The sequence below is a fragment of the Eutrigla gurnardus genome (genome assembly GCF_963514095.1).
Source record: "Eutrigla gurnardus genome assembly, chromosome: 2".
NCBI classification, from domain to species: Eukaryota; Metazoa; Chordata; class Actinopteri; order Perciformes; family Triglidae; genus Eutrigla; species Eutrigla gurnardus.
In genome coordinates, this window is record NC_139916.1 from 6,495,974 (window position 1) to 6,519,670 (window position 23,697).

A 23,697-nucleotide genomic window follows, 5' to 3' on the forward strand; every position below is an offset into this window, starting at 1 on the left:
CTTAACTTTTCTGGGTTAACACAATATTCATGATCCCATTCCCTACTGATGCAGGGCAACAGTGCTACCAGCTCATGAAAGAGATATGAGAACCCCTCTTTACTAAAAACACCCTAGTGGCTTTATGTCGTGTAATGTATTTCACCTTGCAGCCAGAGACACATTTACTCGAAGACGGCGCCATTCAGGATTATTTTTTGAATCAAATGTTTTACGACGTCAGCCAGTCAACAACCATAAGTATGCGTCGCGGGGAGTGCAGACACATAAACAGGAATCATTTCACTCAACTCCCCCATGAATATGTCGCTAGGTTAGGTGCACAAAACACTTTTTAGCCCTTGAGAAATGTGTCCAGTGACAGTTAAATTAAGATCAATTGTCTTCCAAACACCACCTGCAAGATTATGGGCTTGTGAGGTCTGGATTGCCATTGAATGTTGGAATGGGTTTGTGCTGCATGTCTAACTAATGACTGTCTTAGCAAGCAGGATTACATTTGTCAGTCGTGGCTTTAGACTTATCAATATGTCTGTACTAATAAAACTCCCAATATTTCATAGCCTGGAACAGAGCCCATTATGAATGCAATGCTATTAATATAAGGCAAGAGATCTTGCCAATCATAAAAACCGTAGGGATTTATTTGAAATCTTTACTGTATTCAAATAAAAAGTATTCCGTGTACAAAGTCCTCTGTGTGTGTGTGTGTGTGTGTGTGTGTGCATATAAAAACACATACTGACATGTTAGCTATAACCTTGCCATCAACATGGAAGTTGTCTGAAGCGCAATTGAACTCAATTAGTTCCATTAAAGAATCTTAAGCTTTGTGAGGCAATATCTTTCATACCAACACTGACGTAAAAGACTCCCTTTAATTGAAAAGCTCTGCTAACAAGGCCAGTCTCACTGAGAATTGACAACACAACCAATATGGGAGAGCTGCAGAAAAAATAACCTCATACATCTAGCAAGCTAAAAAGAGGCAGATATTAGCCCTAGGACATGACAGACCAAAAAGTGAAGGCCAAAACAAGGGGTCAGGAAGTGGACTGCAGTGGGATTTCCATGCTGCCTTTTCTGTTTAATGTGAAACATTCAACACTAAGTCACAATTTAGCTTAAAGTCAAAACTAATTTGATTTATGTGGCTTTTGTTGCTCATTTTCTATGCCACAACGTACCTGAAAATGGGCCCTATTCACTACTTAATTGGACATAAATTGCCAGGCTACTCCTGGAGCCATTGAGCTAGACCAATGACTCAATATATCAGCTGATTGTAGATGTATTGGTGTCGGTGTATACATGACGGCAAATGAGTAACAAGAAATTACAAGCTATGTTATATTGTACAAACACACACACATGTATGTATTGTGTTGCTAGGACACACTTGCTCTTATGCAATTGGTTGTGACTTATTTCCATCCCATTTCTGTGTGCAGAAAATACATATTCTCTTTGGCAGAGCTGTGTGAAGGACAATGCCTCCAGTTGCTTTGAACATTTACCATTCCTCTAACCGACAAAGTTGTGTACTATGTGGGCTACCGACAATAACAAAAAACCCTGAGAACTATTCAGGTTCTCCAGTGGGCAGTTTCAAGACACATTTTCTTGCTTTTATTTTTTCTCCACGTAAGTCGATTGTGGCAAACTACAAAAGCATTTTGAGATGTTATTGAGATATATATGGCCTATATATATAATGTCCCCGGCACATCTCACAAAACAACAAATTGCATTTGGTCAGTGTGCAGAAAGGGTCAATGTTGACTCGGAATATGGAAAACAGCCTTATGTATTATTGGTATGCCATCAAGCCAATATATAAATAAATATTACTAAACAAACAAAACATGTCAATAGTTCACATCAGAAGTGGAACAGGTTACTTTCATTCTGAAGTGTAGCTAGAGGAAAGTGTAATCTTTTACTAATTTTCCATTAAAACACACATTACATCTCATTTACTGCGAGAGAGATAATTCTGCCTTTCAAGAACAGAAGGGGAGGAGCAGCGCTAAAATCAGATAAGTGAGGGTTGCACAGCAGTCGATTAATCTGTCTCAATGCCATCCATCAGACTGACTATAATCCTGCTGGTTGAGCCGTTCCCACTGCAGCCCTTCCACTCTATATGGCTGGGGTGAACAAATTAAAAAATAAGTACATATTGAAAAATGCTGTAAATTGATTCATCCAAAACATTACATGCCACATTTGCAACTATATTCAGCGTATGGTTCTGAGAAAACTGCTCACACGCCAAGCTGCACGACACACTTATTCTAATGAAAATCTTTATAGGGGCTATCAGGTAATTCATGTGGTATGCTGATCGTTTTATATACTTATGATGGACAAAGATGAGTGAGTTACAATGATGTTACAGTTCACCTTCCAGGAATAAAACAATATTTAGCAGGAGGAAACTCGGGTGAGTCTGAATCCTGCACAGAATCTCCGTGAAACTTGTACTTTTCTAGATAGGGAAAGCAGGGTGTGATCATTTTTGAGTTCCTAAGGTGTATTTTATTGTAGAAAATAGCGATTATTTGTGGTATGATTTGTGGCATTTTTTTCTTGGAAATAAATGCGACTTGCCTCATTATAGGAATCACTCAGAGAAAATTGCTAGGATGGACAATAGTGCCTTAATGAACAGTATAGGATGATTAATCAGGTCAGCTGTTTACAGTCAGCAGTCACAACTTGTAACTGTAAGATTCGGGAAAAGGGGCTCATTTACAATGTCTGGTGTCGTTGGAGGATTCTCACAATCTTGCCGTTGCAGTGCGTACACACAACAGCTGTTTAATGTGTGCAACGATATTATAGGTGTTGCGACTCCTCGAAGAAATTCAACAAATGAAGCTGCAGCACAAGCTTACGACATAATGACTAAACCTAACAGAAATATCCTCACCATTGGCTAAATGCCATAAGCCTACATTTAGCCCCATTTTACAAAAGTCATAGTTCTCGTCGTCACAGACCACACCTTTTATCAGATCCAGGGGCGTTTTGGTTTCAATCAGTGGCAGCACAGGGTTAATGACCACACATCACATCTCCATTAACATTATGACAAATTGAAAAATACCTCCATTTAGTAATTTATGATCTATAATAGAAGTAAGCTGTATTATATTTCTATAGTCCATACTGTTTGTTAATCCGACCTGCTATTCTGCGTGACATGACACCACTCTTGTTTTAAGTAAAATGAGCACATGTTTCTCTCAATCTGGCACTTTCAGTTCCAGGCGTCATCCCATTAACCTTGGAATAAACAGCCGTGCCTGCGCTACCATGGCAATGCTGACAGAATGGCAATTGCCTTGTCATTTCCGTTTTGTCCCTTTGAGAGAAAGGATCCATGCTGCATGCCGCCTGGCAGACCTCCCAGAACGGGCGCGCACTCGCACTTTAAAAAAATCTACGCTGATCTGTCCATATGTATAAGTGGCACTGACAACAGAACATGGCCAGCAGATAGAAGGCATGGTACTGGCAGCACTGAGAGGGGTCACAATAGCTGTTGCAGCTGGAGCAGTGCACACAATCCCTTCGGGGAGAGCAGGAGCATCGGATAACATTTTGGACAAGATTCCTGCTGTTACTTTCAATATGCTGCTCGCGCTCCAGATGGTGAAGACCCGGGTATTGTAGCACTGGGGATGATCAGATATCCAGGTTGAAACTGATGAACTGACGTACATGATGGGCTTGTACAATGTGGGGACGGGCCAGAACAGTCAACTGAGTCTGAAATCCTCAAGCTAATGACAGATGTTTGTTGTAGGATGATCGCTGGCATCTTAAATATTACCAGACTTCAGTAAAATTGCTCAGATCTCACTGCAGCATCAGTGAAAATAGGCTTGATGGATGATGAAACAAAGGCAGATATTTTAAAACACCTTACAAACCAACTTCCTGATTCAATTTTGATATTTCCTAAGTAGTTGCATGCACTATTAGCAGCAGTACCTCCAAATGAACTAATGTTAGAATTGACAGCCTGTTTATGACCCGTATGACCATCTGAATAATGCATTGTTTGCCCTGTTGGATCCGGTCTTAACAGAAATCTCAACAACTTGATTGGTGACTATGCTGTCTTAACTGATGGCTGATGGCATGAAAACAAAATCCAGGTTGTCCAGTAAATAAACAATTTGCATTGTATCTGCTGCAAAAATATATTTTTTAAAATAACATTTTTATCTCCATTTTGACAGATTTACACGAGATATTTCAGTCTGGAGTGTTGGCCCGATGGCCTAACAGACGGACGGAAATTGCTTTTTCTTATAGTGATTCTGCACGGCACACCTTTGTCCTTTTTTCCCTCAGATAAGCAAGAAATTCATAAGCATTGTACCTCAGAAATGGTATTACTTAGATACTCCAGATACAGTTCATTTTCTTACAGCTATTCACAGAATGTATAGACTAATGTATTATGGATTTTGCCAATGCACAAGGCTTTTACTTTACTGCTGGAGTGCATTCAGAATGAACCTTGACGCATATTGATTCCACGGGACCAACACAGACATACTTCTGTCCTGTAAACTGCAATTCTAGAGCTCCACTGCACAAACCAAGCCACCAGACTTTGTCCATTCTTCCGGCATCACGCCGCTCCACCTTCTCCGTGTCCCACAGATCTCTTTACATGCTTCCTGGCAGCACTGTGACCTCATGCCCGGGATGTAATGAGGGAAACGCAGAGAACTCGCCACACAGCGGATATGCAGATTGCAAGCGTTTAACAGACTGCACCGGCTACAGCAAGCAGCCAAGGATGGAAATGGTTTACAAATGCAAGAACTGGTCTATAGTTTCATAATGTCATGGATTCACTTTAATTTTCTGTGTCATATTTTAATATAACAATAAGAGGCCACATGCAACTACAATCAAAGTGAGGAAAATCATCCTGGCAAAATTAGGGCAGCCGATTTTGGTGGGTGACTGACTGCTCCCGAGTCGAAAAGAGGTCACGCTGCCAAAAACTACAAACTGTTAAGCCAGAGTGAAATGTGAAAACACCAGTTCAACCAAGGACAGTCTTTTATAGCCGTCGTTATGATACCGGTCAACAACTGAATCTATTTTTCTTAATGACAGTTTCAACATACCTAAAGAAGCTTTGAGAGAAACAGTTCAAATGAAAGAATGTTTATTTAATCATCGACTGCAACAATTAGCCCTCTATCTCCTGTGTGTTGGTTTTGTATTCATAAGAACCTGTACTTTCAGGCTTTTTCCTCTGCACATTCCTTGGCTGGTATGCCAGACAACTCAATTATCAGTGAACCGTGAAGGTAAGAAAAACCCATGATGCCCTCAGAGGGCGTCAGTGGGCTCCAAAGACAAGTGAGGGAATAAGTGATAAAGAACAGTGAATAATTCTTACCCAAATATTATAAAAAACGTAAAAAATAATTGTGGAGTCTGTGTCTGTCCTTTCGAAAGTTTTTTCCCCTCAACTTTGCCTGTAATTCACTTCTCAGAGGAGATCTGAAAGAACAGCTACTCAATCAGCACAGTTTGCAAGAATGAAAAACGGCATCTGTGGTCACTGCGGGGGACACGAAGTGACGCATGAGTGAGTCTTCAGTTACACTTCAGCAAATTAAAGGTGCGTTTATTTGACCTTGTCAGTTCCGTCATGAACAATAGAGGCAAGAAGCAAGCAAGCACACCAAAAATAATCCTTGTGTTCCTTCGCTCGAGTGCACCGACACGACATGAGAAAGTTAAAGGGATAGTTCTGAAGTGGGGTTGTATGAGGTACTTATACATACAGTAGTTGGTATATTATTACCTACAGAAGATGATGGTCCGCACACCCCCACCTCGGAGAAGCAGACCGAAGGGGCTAAAATAAGTTTGCTCCATAACCGTACATTGCTTTGCTTCCATAACTTGCCGTAATTAGTCCCAATCCAAAACAGTGCAACAGCAAAAAAACACAATCAACAGTGGATAATTAAATTCTCAATACTGGTGATGAAAGGTGTCATAAAGAGTACGGTCGGACCAAGTTTGGTTTAAAAATTAATGAAAACTGTTATTGGTGCACATTTAAAATCCCCAGTTCTGACAAACTAAAATACAATAAAAGTAGAATTATAACAAAAGAGAAATGTATTAAATATTATAAAAGAAATCGAAATGTGCAGCCAGGAGAAATTGTTTTTCCAATAGCAAATTACCCCCCTGAATTAATCAAAAGGGTTTCATCTGATAAATATGATGAATACTAGCTGAATAAAGCAATTATAATTTATTTTTTGTATCACTGTTAACGCTACAGTATCAGCTTCCTTGGAGTTACGACAGAAACCAAATGTGACAGGTGATTTAAGGTCTTGCTAAAGCTAGCTCAGATAGCTGACAGGAGGTTCAGATAAGGTAACTACTTTCACCCTGAGAATAATACTAAAGCAAACAAGATCCTATGAAACTCCTAATCCAAAGGATCATCAATAATCCTGCTCAAACATCAAAACTTAACTCCATAAGAAATATTCGCAAGATGTTACATGAGCTCAAATTGGACAGAGAGTCAGTAAGTTACGTTAGATACGTTATTTAACCGATTCTGTCCTTTCAGTTTAAGTTATGAGTCAGACTTCCGGACCTTGGACTTCTTCCTGGGGAGCTCCAAAGTGGTACTTAACTTTGCCTTGATATGAATCTACTATATTAGTGTGGACTACTGCATTTCATCAGAAATTGGCACAAGCTCTCAAGGCTGAAACACAAAAAGGATCAGGCGGATCAGAATGGTCATCTCGCTAGAGGTAACCATCATTAAGAAAAAAAAATGTTCTTGTTCAAGTCAGGGAGCCAAATATGTTGAAGAAAGAAGTCGGGTTTAAATGTCTTATCTCCAGAGAAGTTAATAATCACAACCTCAAGTGTGATGAGGCTGTTACAAAGAGTTATGATAGGAAGAGGCTCAGTGACAGCTGAGTTCACAAGCCAAGCTATACGTGTTTGTCAAGAAACGGAACCTCACCTCGAGTGAGAAAAAGGCATACTGTCAATGCCATGTTAATACAGCAATTAACAAAAAAGCAGCAACGCAAAAGAATGCAGCTTAAAGGCCAAAGCCTTTAAAATGCTGTAGATGTCTACGACAGATGACAGAAGTACTCTGTATTCTGCTTTCTTGTGGAGTACCATCATCTTCCTCTTGTTATGTTAGACGAGCTGACACTAACTGACGGGCGGCGGCGAGTACACAACCCCCACCAGACACTGGAATCTCTTGTTTTTTGTACCTTGAAGTGAGCAGCTTCTGAATTGGCAGTTTACAGTGGTAAGACAACGTGGGTGTGTGAGTCAAGTTAAGCAATCTAATCTGGAGACTCTGCCTGTCTGTCAAACAAAAAGAGTAATAATAGGGACATTTTGTAGAGATTTTCAAAAGGCTTTTTGTTGTTTGGTGTGGGTGGTTGGCGGGTGGGTGGGTGGCTTCCCCTTTATGTTGTCTCAATAAAATAGGCGCCTTGAGTGCAAAAGGCATCCTTTTGCCGGCCGGTGAGCGGGGAGCTCTGGGACCCGGCAACACAAAGGGAATTAAGAGGGAAACCAAACGTCATCACTTGGAACGGAGACAATAAAATGGAAACAAATATGGTGGACATCATATGACAATGAGAATAGGTTGGCAGCATATAAAAATCCCACTACTTGAAAACAACAACCCTATTATTAGCATTAGCATACTTTCAGTAACTGAGGAGCTCAAAAGTAAGACTTTCATCCAAAGAAAGTAGAAACAAGTTACATTTGCTCAGTAATCATTGTGTACTCGGCCCTCTCAGTCTTCATCTGATCGTTTTAGAATCACATCCGATGAAATGTAGTATTGTATTTGAACAGTGTCCCCTGACTTTAAGGGGACAGGAAGTAATTGGATGTTAAATAAACTTAAACCAAGGAATCATTTTTCATATGCGGTGGCAAATGCTTCAAATCGATGCCTTTCTAATCTACAACCCGTAGACACCCGCGGACACACTCCGGTGATGCTCTGCCAGAGGTCTACTTCAGCCATCTTCACTCCTTCCTTGTTTGATTATTATTTTTGCCTTCAGTCTGGTGACCAGCAAGTGCAACGCATGCTTGTTTGGACTGAAACCAAATTACTTTGTCAGGCAAGAACAATACCATTTTCCCCTGAAAGGAAAAAAAAAAACGGTTGTCATTTCGGGTTATTGTTTTATTCCATCATGCTTAAATTGATGGATTATTTACACAAAGGGCTAGAAAGTCCTACACTCACGACATGGAGACCTTCAAAGCATCCTCAAAGCTGAAAAGCCAGCACTTGAAGCTGATAGTAAGCCGTTTAATTATAAGTAATGTGCTTGAGAACACAGCCTAAACAATCACAACACGCATCACTGTTCTTATACCGTCTGACTGCACAGTGTCACTAAATTCATTCGGTACCGAATTTAGGTTACATGAGGCTCTCTTTGTGGTTTTATCTTGAACCAGACATGTTTCATTAAGCGGTTAACAGCGTGACCTCATACCCCTCACTCCACCCGGTCATTTCAGATACGCGCTTCCCTTCCAGCCCATGTCTACAGAAGAGGGTGGAGGAAAAGTCAAACAATCCATCCGCGTACACAATGTGTCTCAGTAGATGCTTTAAAAGACAAAGGGCCCTTAATAGTTAGACACTGACAAATCCTGTACTCTACACTTCCAAGTTCATGTATGCATTTATGTATATATTTGATATACTTTAACACATTCTAGCATTGCAAATGGACAAAATGTTGAGTGTTAATAGGAGTGCATACTAGCAAAGTAGCACCATAATTATTGTTGCCTGTGTGTATCTATGTATATGAACAAAAATAGATACACTCACATACACACCGATGAATAAATCATTTTGTTTAAAAAAAAAGAAAAAAAAGTGTGGCAAACTATACAACCATTGGTTGCAGATGGTCTTGCTGAGTTGTGAGAAGTGGGCATCTGATAAGGATGGCGCCACGGCCGTCTCAGAGCTTGGGCTCAATCTTTCATCAGGGGTCATTGTGTTCCACACAGCAGTCCCGAACACATAAAAGCAGGTAGAGGAAGTGCTAAATCATACAGGCATTGGAGTCTAATTGGCCACCAGAATGAGCTCCAGCCAAAATATTGTTTTCCCTTGGCGCTATCTGCTTCCATCTCGTGGACTTTCATAGAAACTGTGGCTTCCTGTTCTTGGGTGTTGGCCGCTGCATAAGTACAACATCCCCATGTCTGTAAAAATAATCTCGAGGACCTTGTGTGAAGAAAACGAGGGACAGAAATACATTCTGTCCCCATGAGGAAGTGCTTCCCCTACAATTCAAAACTAACAGTTTCCCCATTGATGTGGCAAAGAGCCAACGAGCCTACAAACCAGCCCCGGACCTTCCCTCCTTGAGGGATCTCTGAATGATATCTGGACTATACACAATAAATCTAACAATGAAACATTCATATTTGTTCTCATTGACTTGTATCACCTACTGAACGACTGCTGCTAAAGAGTGGTGTGAAAGATGAAGCAAGACCTGTCAAAATCATCACAATACATCTGACAATGCATCGCATTGTTACATTCATATTTGATGCCTGAACCCGACTGAACCCTTAGTTTGAATGTGAAAACAGTCCTGCTTACAGGCAGCATAAGTCAATACCCTCAGGCCTGTTAGACATATTCAGAGTTGCACACCTCCATTCTTGAATACAATGGGTGTTACACAAGTAACTTGTGTTGCATGCTGGAGGAAGACGAGATGGGCTCCGTTCGTGCTCACCCTCTTACGTGTCCCTGTCTTTCCGTTCTGCCTCACAGCACAGCTGCTGATCTGCGACAGACGAGGCAGGTGATTGGAGGAGAGGCAGCAGGTGGACAGCCCGCTCTGTCAGATCTAAACAGCTGTAGACTGCAGAATATGTCTGCGCACAAAATGTCCACAAAATAATTAAGACGGAGGACATGACTCGGGTGATAAGAGCCCACTGCATTAGTCTCAACGCTCAGTGTATGAGAGTTTATCAGTTGGTCTGGGTGATGTTGGGACTTTGAAAATGTATTGACTGTTGATAACTATCCACACTCGGACTCATGCGACCCTAACAACTCACATGGTGGCAGGATGGGTCAACGACTCTCAGGTGACCCATCATTCACAACCATAAGAACAGTCCACTTGCCCCCACCAACGACTCAAGTTCCACTCGAGGGCTGGGGTAGGTCCCGGAGTCACATGCCTCTCATGTTTTAATGACCCTACAAGAGGTTAAATACCTAAACTCCAACTAGTCAGTTAGAACTGAAGAAGCCTCTTGGATAGGGGTGGGTAAAAATATCGATACGGCACAATATATCGCGATACTTTGCCGCCCAATACAATATATGTTTAGACGCATTGTGAATGCAGTGCTTTATCCTTTTTCATTTTATTTTCAATATTTATTCCAGTGAATTTCATGAGAATTAATAAAATGGAGAGGCTGTTTTGAATTAAATAGTTTTAACTCAATTTGTCCTCTGATCAATATCATCTGATGTACATATACAGGTACTTGTGTTTTCATCTTTATTTATATCGCAATATTGTGATATGCATCGTATTGTGACCAAAGTATTGTGATGTGTATCGTATCGTGAGGTTTCTGCCAATACTCACCCTTACTCTTGGATGAGAGGAGAAACGTCTTCAAAAAGTTGCCTACAATAAGGCGTTGAAAGATTACCATGGGCTGGAATCTCCACAGGCGACTGATTATGTGGATTTCCTCCTTTTCATTTTCTCAAATAAAAACCAGTAAGAACAGGTTTTTGTAGGCTACAGCCCTTTTTGATGAGTGGGTTGGGCTTCAAGTGTACCACATGTAGTGGTCTCTTCAAGTGTATGTCCTCCAGTAAGTAGTACAGAATTACAATGTTTAAACATTTAGTAATTTGTTGGATAGCAAATTGCAATAATGAGTGATTACTCACTCTATGGACCATGTATCTACTTGAGACTAGTGTTTAGTTGATTTGTGATTTCAATTTCAGCCAAAGCAGATATAATGAACATTTTTGTGCAGAAGTGTGCAAAAAAGGTGCAACACAACGAGTGAGGTGACGGAAGCTGAAGAACAGGGGTATTAGTTGTCTAATACTTTCAACTCACTGGACATTGGTAATAAAAACTAGCATTTTAAGTAGACAGATCTGTTCATTATTTTTGTGCATACACCGTTTCAAACAATGACCTCCACACAAACAAGCTCGACATATCCAAAAGCATACAAAGCCTATAATAAAGATTAATCTATGTGATCAAATGACCAAACTGTACTGGTGAAAAACTGCCCAGTTACTTGCATTTGGGCAAAGAAATACATTTGCCCAATGTTGCAATACACTTGAAGAGGAAACATCTATTTGCGCGATATGTGTGCATATGATGGCATTTTTATAATGCTGCAATGTAATGGTATCCAATACCATGGGCAAATATGCAGTAGATGCAGGCAACTCTAAAACAGTCACAATAAAAAAAGAGAATCTTGGGATGATTAAGTGATGTATGAAGCCTTTTTCAATAATTATCTCCACAAGTAGGATCATAAGGTCGGCCATTCATGTGTGTGTGTGTGTGTGTGTGTGTGTGTGTGTGCATGTTCATTCATTGGTGAGTGAGTGTGCACCTCTGTATCTATCTACAGCTAATCTCGCATTCTGCTGCAGCAACCTCATGAATATTGCGGGTGGCCATTTAAGGCTGTGTGCTCAAGGACCTTTCGTGGTTGACTCACACGTTCTCAAAACAACCGTTATTGCTTGTTTTATACTGTCATTGAGTGCCTGCTGACTCCTCACTCACAACTCTTAACTGTCACCGGGTAGGGCCGTTTGTGGCAGCGAAGCTGAGTGCATCTCCCATCCCATATTTGCTACTCTGCGGCCCAAAGTGTTTTTTTTGACGACGTGTCTGGCTAACAGCTGACGGAACTACCAGTACATACTCTGCTGCGTACTTGTACTTGTGTTCGGCTTTCCTTTAACAGCTAACAGAACTATCAATACACACATTGCTCAACTGCTGCTAAGCTTGCAGACAGCTTGGTGAGTTTTTTTTGGCAAGATTATATGAAATGGCTTATACAACAACTTCAAGCTGATTTCCTGCATATAGTGCTGCTTGATGTGTTTTGTGACACCTTACTCATTTACATTACATTTAGGGCGTTTAGCCGACGCTTTAGTCCAAAGCGACTTACAATAAGTAAAAAATAAGGTCCTAGTCTGAGTAAAGTATTTGCTGTTCAGCCAGGATACCTTAAGAACAACAGTGCTATGATCAAAGTGCTATTGGTAAGAACATTTTTTAACGATTCGATTCGATTCAGTAAACCACGATTCGATTCAGTAACTTGTAACCAAAGTATTTATGTATTTATATCCATGAAATAAACATGCAATAATGCGAGTGAGACTATCGGTATTCTTCTGAAAGGTGAAAAAATAACATATTTAGTCTATAAAAAAGTAGTCCTGCATAATATTTTGTGCTGAATACAAAAATGTAATTAAACATCGCTCAGTTATTTTGAACATTTTCAGGAGACTACATGCTGGCAGGGGAGAGAGTGTCTTAAACGTATTAAAACATTAATCATAAGTAAGAATCACGATTCTTCCGATTAAATGCATTTATATCGATTATTGTTGAAGCCAAAACGATTCATTCTATTTATTTATTTTAGCGGATCGATTTAGTAGAATCTATTAGGACTGACAATCGATTCATCGATTAATCGAATGAATCGTTACACCTCTACATCTAGCCCATGGGTGGTAGCCAATTTTAGGTTGTATTTATTCAATCACGCAATGCAGTGGTGGTCATTGCAGACACACTCAGCAGAGATCTGCACTCTCCTGAGTGCACTTTTCTAGTTTATATCAGGAAAGTGTGCTCTCAGACTGTACCTTACTTACTTACTTACCTTTTTACTCCGTTTATTCCACCAAATGTCAAGTAGCCCAATCAAAATAAAAACCCTCCTGTAATAACCTTGAGTAGAATTCCGTTTGAAAAGGAGGTAAGAAATAATTCATGACATCGAAAAAGAATGCCCAATGAAATCATACCATTATAGTCTTTGTTCATGATTTCTCCCTTCCCTTTAACAGAGCAAACGTTCATATCTACACAGAATTTTACAACCTTAGAAAACTCTAATGAGTTCTCTCTAATGTTCTTACTTTAACTTAGGATTCCAAACCGTATGTCTGTAATGACGCAGTTCGAGAAGAGTGTTTCGCATTAATGAAGTAAATAAAGCAAGTAAATAAAAGCTATAGGAGTTAAACTTCACAGTAAAAAAAGTTTTTCCACACAATATAAAAGAGTATATGTTTTTTTTTTCCTTGGGGTTTTGCCCTGTCTGTAGATCAGTGCACATTGCGACCAATCCAACACTGCATCAGTGCGAAGGAAATCTCTTGCTAATTGTAAACAGGAGGGAGAGGTGAGCACTCTGCCGAGCAGAACACAGATCTCTCCTCTGTAGAGCGGCAAAGTGAAACACTGATTAGTGACGCTACATTACTCCACAATGTCCAAGGGCAACTGTTTCATATCAGCTGTCGGAAGCACAGACGCCAACCTCGCCACTCATAAATGTCCTGCAGCTGGTCGTGTGATGGGAGGTAATATAAGAAATAGCAATCGCATTCAAATCACAGTCAATATTATATTAAGGAATAATTAGTGAGTATTCAGTAGTTATTGTGATGTGGATTAAGCACTGAGGGTGAAGCAGATAAGATACCATAATGCAATAGGACATCTGCACAATATGCATTTATGTAAGCATTGGTCTACAGAGGAAACGGCAAATTTGCTTCTCTAGATTGAACCACACTCAACCTATGCAAAAATACAACAGAATCAATCTTTAATTTCTCACATCGCCCTTTCAATCTATTCCTATTGTTACGCTTCTTTTCAGTGAGCACCTTATCTCACTCTAAGCCATCACCTCTCTCCGAGCTGCCATACCCTCATTCCGTTTAAGCAGCTACATCCATTAGTTTAATTATCTCTTCTTTGGCTCCAGGAACTAAGCTGAACTTCCACACCTGACTGTTAGAGAAAGCACACCGCGACCACTTTCTCAACTCACTAGCAAGTGAGTCCTTAAATCATTTCAGTCCAATTGGGTATAAGTGAAGACTGTAAAGTTTAGATTATGTTCCATTTCCTCATAGTTCAAATAACGCTTTAGTGTATAGTACAGCTGAAGCTGAATGTTATTTCTCGTCTGTGTAGTCACAAATGATGAAAAGTTAAGAGATCAACAAAGTGATTACATTTCATCCTGGGGGCCACATTACTGTGTATGCCAAGTTCCATGGCAACCCATACAACAGTCGTTGAGAGATTTCACTCAAAGCCACAAATGTGAACCTGCAGGTGGCTTCAGAGGAAAAGTCATTAGGATGTGCCCTCTGAGAACCACCAACGTCTGTACAAAATGGTGTGCTTATCCATCAAGTAGATGTGGAGCCATTTGACTGGATAAGTTAACGCTTTCATGGCAATCCATCCAAAAGTCTGGACCAAAGTGCTGGAACAGGCAGTTGGGCAGTGCCATCCCTCTTGCAGCTAGCATAGCTACAAATGGCAAACGCATCCAAAACATTACAGAACCAATTGTGTCACCATTCTTACATAAAGCACCTTTGACTGAAGGACGATGCAACGGCAGGAGGATGGGCGCAACAGCATGAGGTCACCAATAAGCAGCCCATTAGCTACAGTCAGCAGGTAGAAATGAAACCCTCAGATGCGATCTGGTATTATTTTTTTTGTCTGCTTGTATATGTTGTTTTGTGGGAGATACTATTTTAAGTGCTTGGTCATACAATGCCAATTTTACACCAGCAAATGTGTCAGTAATCCTTCCTAAATTGCACACAGATTGAGAATGGCGTGGGGAGGGGGTGTAGAGCAAAAGCAGAATTTCATGTTTCGTCACAATGTGGAGATCAGGCTGTGTGGGACTGATACAGAGATCCTGGCATGGCTCTAACGTTGTAATTATCTTCCAGAGGCTTATGAGCTATTCTATTTCTCTATTAGTTGAAACAGAGATTCACAAACACAGGCTTACACACAATGACAGAGATCCACCAACATAAGTAAAAAAAAAAATAACAATGACAACGACAGTGAGAGGTTATTATAGCTTTTCCTAGAAATACTACTGGAAGTCGTTGCAGTTTACATTGATATGCAAATTAGCGAGATGCATTCACAAATGCATGGAAGGGAAAGTAAAAACCCACGTGACAGAGTAAAAATAAAACAAAAGAAAAAAATGTGAAAAATGACTTTTATAATGATCAGTGTTTGGTTGGAAAAAGTTTAGATGAGGGTGTTCAGGAAAGGTCACAAAGTCCTACATTTAATAGGTGCATTCCACTGGCTCTCTGCAGAGATCGCAGTTGAACACAGAAGAGTCAAAATCATAGTGTGAGAAATGTGCACACTGACCTGAACTAAACAGACTGTGTATTTATTATATTGGCCGCGTGGAGAAGCCTTGATCTACAAAGTTAAATCTGCTGCGTGGTTTCACAGTCATCCTTTGCTTGCAATCGCACAGCTTGAAAGTGGGAGAGTGTGCACATATGTGGGTACATGTGTCAATCTGTAGACATGCAGAGGCAAGAACGTGGAAGAAATTCAAATGTAACAGAGAGAGAGAGAGAAAGAGAGAGAGAGAGGTTGACACATGACCACATCCCCAATGAGTGTTGAGCTAAGCGCAGCAAGCAGCCATTTTAAATCCAGCCTTAATCCACTCCGTGTCTCACCCTCCTGACTACCCCCAAAGCATCCTCATGCAAACCCCTGCTCAGAATTGAGATGCAGCTAGCATTAGGAAAGATAGATGAGGACAGAAAATTAAAGGACAGAAGGGAGGAGGAAGCTCGCACACAGGAAAATAAAATTGACACCAGAGGAAATAGGAAAGCTGGGGAAGATCGTTGAAATTAATTTCATGATTAAAGCTCCTGTGGGCAGGTCTCCACTGGGCAACGACATCAAAATACAACATAAAAGTTAAAAAGTACAAATTTGAATTCTCAATTTCCCCTCCACTGATGCCCTTTGTTGCATCTTTTCTAGGCATTTCTCCAACAGACACTTGCACCAAGTCAAGCTTACTGTAAGTGCCACCTTAATGAAATGCAACTATGAACTTCCCACAGCAGCTAATGGCAGATACGGCCGAGGCATTGGTGTGCACACGGGTGACTGTCTGAGTGGTCCTCTACCCTCACACTTTCCTTCTGCTGCTCGAGGCAAAACGTAGGGAAATAGTTCCATTTATATATTGGACACATTAGCAGACTCAACATGTTTCCAACATGAGGATTACAGATGCTAATACAATCAAATGTCCATTTTAAAACACCTGCCTTGTTGCTGAATGGAACGTGTCATTTTCAGCTTTAAAAACAGAAAACCAGCGAGGTAGTTTTCTATTCTAAAATGTGTGAGAGCTTAAAACCTTTCTTGCAATATGCACACAGAAACTTCTACCCCAATAATTTCTTGATACATCTACATTATTTATTACCCCTTGCAGGTATATGAGCTCCCACTTAAATGAGTCATGAGCCTCTACAAGACAAAGAATGACGGGGCTGAGCGATCTTCCTCCTTCCTGCTACTGTGAAAATATGAAGCTCGATCACCCTAAATTAACATAAATGTCTGAGAGTTTGCAGGAAAGATAATGATGCAGGTTGTTTCTGATTGTATGATGTTCAAGTATGGGCTATATCCAGTATAAGCGTGACTGATGAACCGCATTATAGACCTGATATTCAGGTCTATATTTGGGACACCCACATCGCAGGCGCCATTGGCCCACAAAACAACACAGTACAGAAATAAGGTTCGAACCACTCTGAGCTATAGCCCTCTCTAACCTCAGCTCACCCCCTCAGCAGCCATTATTCTTCGCTGTTGCAGTTGTTCTTGCAAGCTAAGCAGGGACAACAATGACTACATGTTTACACAGCAAGTGTCCTTATAATTTAGACTCCAGACAGGAATCGATAGTTAGCAGTGTAATTTCGTAGACTAGAGATAGTAGCACAGAATAAACAATCGTACAAAGCTGGAAACGTCAGTGATCTAAGAAGTGATGTAGCACTAAATCACACCAATTGCTTCTATACAGTTACTACTCAGTCTCCTGCACGTCCACATGGAATTTAATGGGAACATACCTCTCAGCATTTGAACATATGCTTATCCATCCACACTATTTTATAATCTAAGCAAAGCATTGTACATTTTCCAACACTGCCATTATGCCAATATTACCGCCTAGCCCCCTGTAGTTAGCTCCTCACCTCCGGGGGGGTATATACTCATTACGAAGTAAGTCATCATGATTATGAATTTAAAAATGTGCTGAGCTGCTAGCTAGCTCATTCCAGCTCATCAGCATAACAACATTAGGGAGGAAACCTGTGGACCGGCAATCTCACACTTCCTCAATATTGAAATCCCAGCAGGCCAAGCATGTCCACATCCATTATGTTGGACCTGAGCCACCAACGACGCCTAATATGCTGCCACAAGGCAAACCAACACCATGTGACACCTGGAATTGAATTAATTAGGTTTACACAACAAACCTGTCCCTCCAATACATCAATCTGCTCAAAACAGGGAAAGCAGAAGAATCGGCTATATTTATTGTGGTTCCTGTGTATTAGGCCTTAGCTTTATGTTTCCTAATGGCACACCTCCAGGGCACTGACATCCACATACAAAATGCAAACAATCAACTCCCAAAAAAACCCTTGCAGATACAGTATTTGTTCAGGGTGTGGGAAGCCCTAATTTATTTCACTCCTTAATATATTTACCTCATCTAGAGAAAGGAAACAGATTGGCAGAAGCAGTGGGAAGTAAGATGATTTGGAGCTCAATTGTGCTAAATTGGTTGCTGCCAGCGTGATACATCATGGAGAATTAAGATGCCTCTCCCCCAGCACAGAACTTCGGCAGCCATATTGGCACATCTGTCTAGGGCCCACCCCTGACAGAGACAAATGGACCAATTCTGGCACACGAAGGCTGATCCAAACTGCTAGCAATAACTAAGATGAATAATGAGTCAGCTTGGGCCCTGGCAAAATTCATTTTTAATAATTAGTGTTCCTGCACCTCTCATTTTCTCAAAATGAGTGCAGGTACAACTACACGTGGATACAACACACCAGCAAGGCTGGAGGAATATAGATGATGTTGTGTTAAGCTTCCATCATCACAGACAATGACTGTGACTATAAATGCGGGCTTGTAAGACGGATGAATCTCTCTGTGTTCTCTCAGGAGGAAGACATTAATCAAGTCAAGGAAGCACCGCAGCTACAGGAGGCTGTAGAGGAATGTTGCAGGATGAGCACAACAAAGTTTAAAAGTTCCTAAGAATAACACTGTAAATAAACAGAATCCATATTCTAAAAATAAACGACCATTCTTTAGTGCAACACAAATTTATCATACAGACGGAGTACAAGTTAAGACAAGTCAAATTTATTTATACAGCCCAATATCACACATATGCCTCAAAGGGCTTATAAAATCCAGGAGGTGCCAATCCAGGGATTGAATGTGATAAAGTTGCTGCTTTTCTAAACACCTGTCAAACTGGCAATGATTTTTGTTATGCCGTTGACATTGTGCGGTCTTGCATAAAAAAATAATGGTTGAAGGTGTCTGACACTCCTCATACCCTGTCAGAGTGTGTTGCCTTCAAATCCCGTGAAGAGTTGCACTAACCCTTCGATTTATTATGTTAAGCAAAAGTGTAATTCACAATGCTTTGAGTGAGTTATCTATTTGTTAGCTGCTAAAAATATGAATTTGTTATTCATTTAAGTTTGTCATAATTATTCTAAATATTGTTTTTGAAATCCTGGTTAATATTACTATACCATTCATTTACTCAAAATATATATAAAAACTTGTCTCATTAATATTTCAACAATTGATTCAATCATCTCCCCTTAAAAACAGTCAGATATCAGATGCCTAGCAAAAGTCTGGACCGCAAATTCAAAAGAATTGCTGTGACACATTGATTCATTTAATAGCTGTATGTCAAAGCAACCCATCCCCTGAACAGAAGAATCAGCAATTTTATTTAAAACCTGCTTAAAATCTAGGTGTTTATCATGGATTTTACTGTTGCAGATTATAAAAGTCACAAACTGTAAAAACAGTTTGTATTGTTAGTTGAAGCCATTTTCTCACTCATAACATGACCGTCAAAGTAAACAGAAAATATAAAAATGGCCAAACAACAACATTAGATGACACATGATGTAACATTGCATTAACATGACATTACCTTACTTTTAACATGGGGGATGAAGAAACATTTAGGGGAGGGGGGGGGGGGGTCTAAAATACTTCTACAGATTAGAAGATTTTAGGAGACGAGTTCACAGCAATGAACGTGATGCAAATCATACATATTTTTGCAATCGGTGGCGTTGATTGTGTCGACAAGTGGCACATCAGAAAGCCAGCAATGAACAGTCCCTTTGGCAAAGTGTGAGCAGGTGATGGTTTGGGGGTTTGGAACCGAAGCGTGACCACCAGCAAACTGGGTGCATCAGTTAGAGAAGCAAGAATCAATGCTGTTCAAGGTTGGACTAGACTGTGAATGTGGTCGTGGCTGGTTTGCATAGTGATAGCCTATTTTTACCCAAGAACCTACTAATGTATACATCCAACTGGGTAATGCAAAAATGATTGCTGAAACGCCCCCTTCTTCTGAAAAGCGCAGCACAAAGTAATTGCATTGGATGAAATTACATTCAACTGTGATTTCCAGCTGCCCGTCTTAGTAGTTCAGGGAGGGTGCCAACATCACCGGAACTCTTGCAATCACCACCATCTTTCTTATCCAACAAACTCAAAAGAAAACCTATGTAAAGGCTGGTATTTTTATCTCCATCCCTGAGGAATATGTCCCCATGCCCCTGTATAATATGCCCCATACTCCTCCATGCGTACCCCCTGTACAGCCTCATATTCAGGGAGCTTTGCTTTAAAGTCAAGTACTTCTCGTACATGGAGGTCTACCGGGAGCAATCCTCCTCTCGATTCATTAACTCCAGGAGGCAGAGCTCCTTCTGTCGGGCACCATGACAACATGGCATTGCTCTTTTCCCTCCAGTCTTTGTAAGGGGTGTCGAGCCGCAAGAGACAAAGCGCACTGCCTTCACAAGCACCCTGCCAATTTAAGGTTGTATGAATTGTAGGGTTTAACATTTTAAAACAAACTAGCTGATCTGAAAGGCATAGTCACATTTTGAAATAGACCCAAAGAGGGGGAAAAAGCCTTAAAATCCTGTTGTGAATTCATTCAAACTGTGTCTCAATGAAGATTATATTTATGAGCTCAAATATCCAATTGAAGAATATATGATTGACGCGTTTTCTCAAACGCTGGGAATACCGTATCAATAACATTTTAGCTATGCATTTTTCACCAAAAAAAAAGGAGAGTATAATGCGATGAAGCTGAAGCTACAACAAATACACAAAAGTGCAAATAGTGGTTGCAGCAGTAGAATTGAAGGTTATTTCAAAGCCAAAACAAACAGCCCTGGCAATCAAGAACAGTGAGTTAACCAATCTTGTTTTGTATCCTCTAAAGTACTAATTAAGTTGGATCAACATAGCAATTGATTGAAAATGACACCTCGTTCACTTCATTATGCGAGACATGAGTGGAAAGATTGCTAATGATCACGGGAAACCTCAGTGAAGTAGAATAAAACAGTCAGGGCTGAGGGGAAATATAATCCGCACGTATCAGACAATCCCAGGCTCTTTCAGCGGCTACAGCAGCTTGTCAGGATGGCTTCCATCCAAACAGCCATGACTGCTGCGGTAGAGCTCCATCAATGCAAAGCCCAGAGCTTGGAGAAAGTTATAAATGTGAACCACTGGAGGTGTAGCGCTTTAATAGCTACATTATTCATTTGTGGAGGTAGACTACCATATCATCAAAAGGCTTTGGACTACAGTGGCATGTGCTCTTTCCTGCATTTTTAATTCTCCAATTATGCACAGTTAGCGTTTTTTTCTAATCAAAGTCATAAATTGTCACAAGGAGCACAGCAAGAACATAAATCTTTCATGAGGAATAATTGCTTTATATTAGTCCGGTGACGTGCAAATTCATTAATTCAGGTTGATGAAATCTTATAATGGCGGGGGGGGGGGGATTTGTGTTGATTATCTTCTGGGCGTTTATCCGTATTTTCTATATCTACTTCCATTACTTGAGTTGCTGTTATCTGTTTTTTGCTTTTCATTCTACACACTGTTGGGAGGAGATCAAGCTTAATGCTTGTGTAAACGCGCACGAAGGTACTCCAACTGTCATGCTGTAATTAAAGTACAACAATAAATCAACAAGAGTGCAATCAAAAGCAAACTACTGCCTATATTGGTCCAAACCATAAAACGGCCGATAAAGGAAGTCGGAGCAACTAACGGAGAAGATGTGAAAACCTGCAGAGATATAAAAAGGGGGGAAAATGATGCATAGCGCTGTTCCTGTGGGAGTCTTACGGCAAGTATGATATCATCCCTCTTGTGAAAAATGCCTCCATGCTCTCACACACACACACACACACACACACCACACACACACACACCAAACACACACCGCCTTAAATAACTTTTAATCAAATTTCAGAGTGCATGCAGGTTTCGAGGCTACTTACAATGAGGTTCATAACAACGGAAGGTGACATGCAATGATAAGAGCTCCCATTGCACTGTGGGCCTCATCCCTCAATGCATTGGACTAATGCGTAAAATGTATGGGTTTCGCAGTCTTTGTCATCATGACAACTGCAGAATAATTTATTTCTACGCAGACTGCCTTAATATCATTTCATAATGTAAAAACTCAAACCATTAGATCATATATTATCCAGCGTTTAAATGATTATATACATTTAGCAATAAAGTTATTCATTATTTAAAAAAAACAAAACTATCCATTTAAACTTTTAGAGCTGATAAATCTGTTCGGAGCGAAACTAACGATTCAAGAAACTTTCTAAATAGTTACTCAGCTCTATTTGCCACTGCTCCAGTTTGGGAGCAGAAATGTTCCACATTTTTCAAAGAGCTCTCTCCCTTCGTACACATTGAAGGATGTGGTGAATCTGTGTGAAAACAATCGGTGATTTGCTTCCCTATACGTTGTGTACTCTATGCGTGTCTCGCTCATAAAGCAGGAGTCTGTTTTGCACCAGCACCTTCTAGCTTCAGGCTAAGCCTACTGTGTGCGTTTCTTTTACACTCACTTACACAGAGCAAATGCCCTTAATAACCATTTAGCTGCTAAGGCACGCTTGTCTGTCCCCTATTCACAGCCTTAGCCACTAATTACCTTTCCAAAGCAATGGACATTTCTGTGTTCCCTCAATGCTTCCCTTTTCTCACTACAATCAGCCAGCTGCCTTCACTGGTAGGAATTAGTGCTCTGCATTGGACTAAAATGAATGTTCAAAAATCAACCCATGTGAGCCAGTTCCCTAACTCAATCTTTAGCCATGTATTCACCCTCTCTATATAAAAATCTTTAACACTACTGTGATACTATCTTTTTCAAATTACCAGCCCGCCTCTTGCTAAGCATTCATACAACTCTGCACACAAACACGAGGCTGAATATTCCCCCACAACAGTTTCAGAATGTTAGCCAGTATTAAAACAGCCTGCAGCTCCGACTGTTTACATAAATATGCATACCATTCTGTCAGATAAAAGTCATACTGCCCATAAAAATAACTCAGCGAAGAAATGTGCCAAGTCCAAATTAAAACGGATGTCTCAATTAGGAAATAAAACAGAAGCCGTCATGAATACAATTGGCACCAATAGAATCTATACTTAGCTTGAGAATGTGATAAATGTGGTAGTTTGAATAAGCAAAGATCTACACACAATGACAGTTACAATGCAATGTGAGTACCCTGATGATGAATAGTATTTTGCATTATGGTTTCCAGCAGAGTTTTATAGCAGTAGTGGGACACCAACCACTAGCATGAAAAAATGAAGAGACCTAAACGTTTGACTGTTCTTTGCACTCTTTTCGAATTTGCATTTCCTTGCCTAAAACCATAGGAACAGGAGTGTGAAAGACAAAATATTCCATCAGTGCAATTATTCCAGAGAAGTGATTCACTCGGAGAGTAGAGGGACCAAGTTGGTTATTTGCTAGGGGGTGTTTTTGGACCTTGAAATCTGTAAATATAATTTAACTGACTGCTCCTCCCTTCCTGAGCTCTTCCAGTGAGGTGCCCTCGATCAAAGCACATAACCCCTATTTCCCACGAGAGCTCCTCAATGGCCGACAGTGGGCTGTGTTTGCACTGTGTGAATGCATAGCTTAATGTGAAGCAGCGCTCTCAATGATGTTTACTTATCACAACTGTTCGCCACAACAAAAAAAAGGAACTCTATTTAAAAAGGAACAGGAAGGAAAGGCTTCACACGGTCAAATCTGATTGGTCAAATAATCGAATGT

The 23,697-nt window shown here is 40.4% G+C and overlaps 1 protein-coding gene across 2 annotated transcripts in view; it reads right to left on the reverse strand.

Annotated features, from left to right (window-relative positions):
• The window catches only part of ca16b (carbonic anhydrase XVI b), an 87,758-nt gene that overhangs the window by 41,526 nt on the left and 22,535 nt on the right, over positions 1-23,697 (reverse strand). The window lies entirely within an intron of this gene.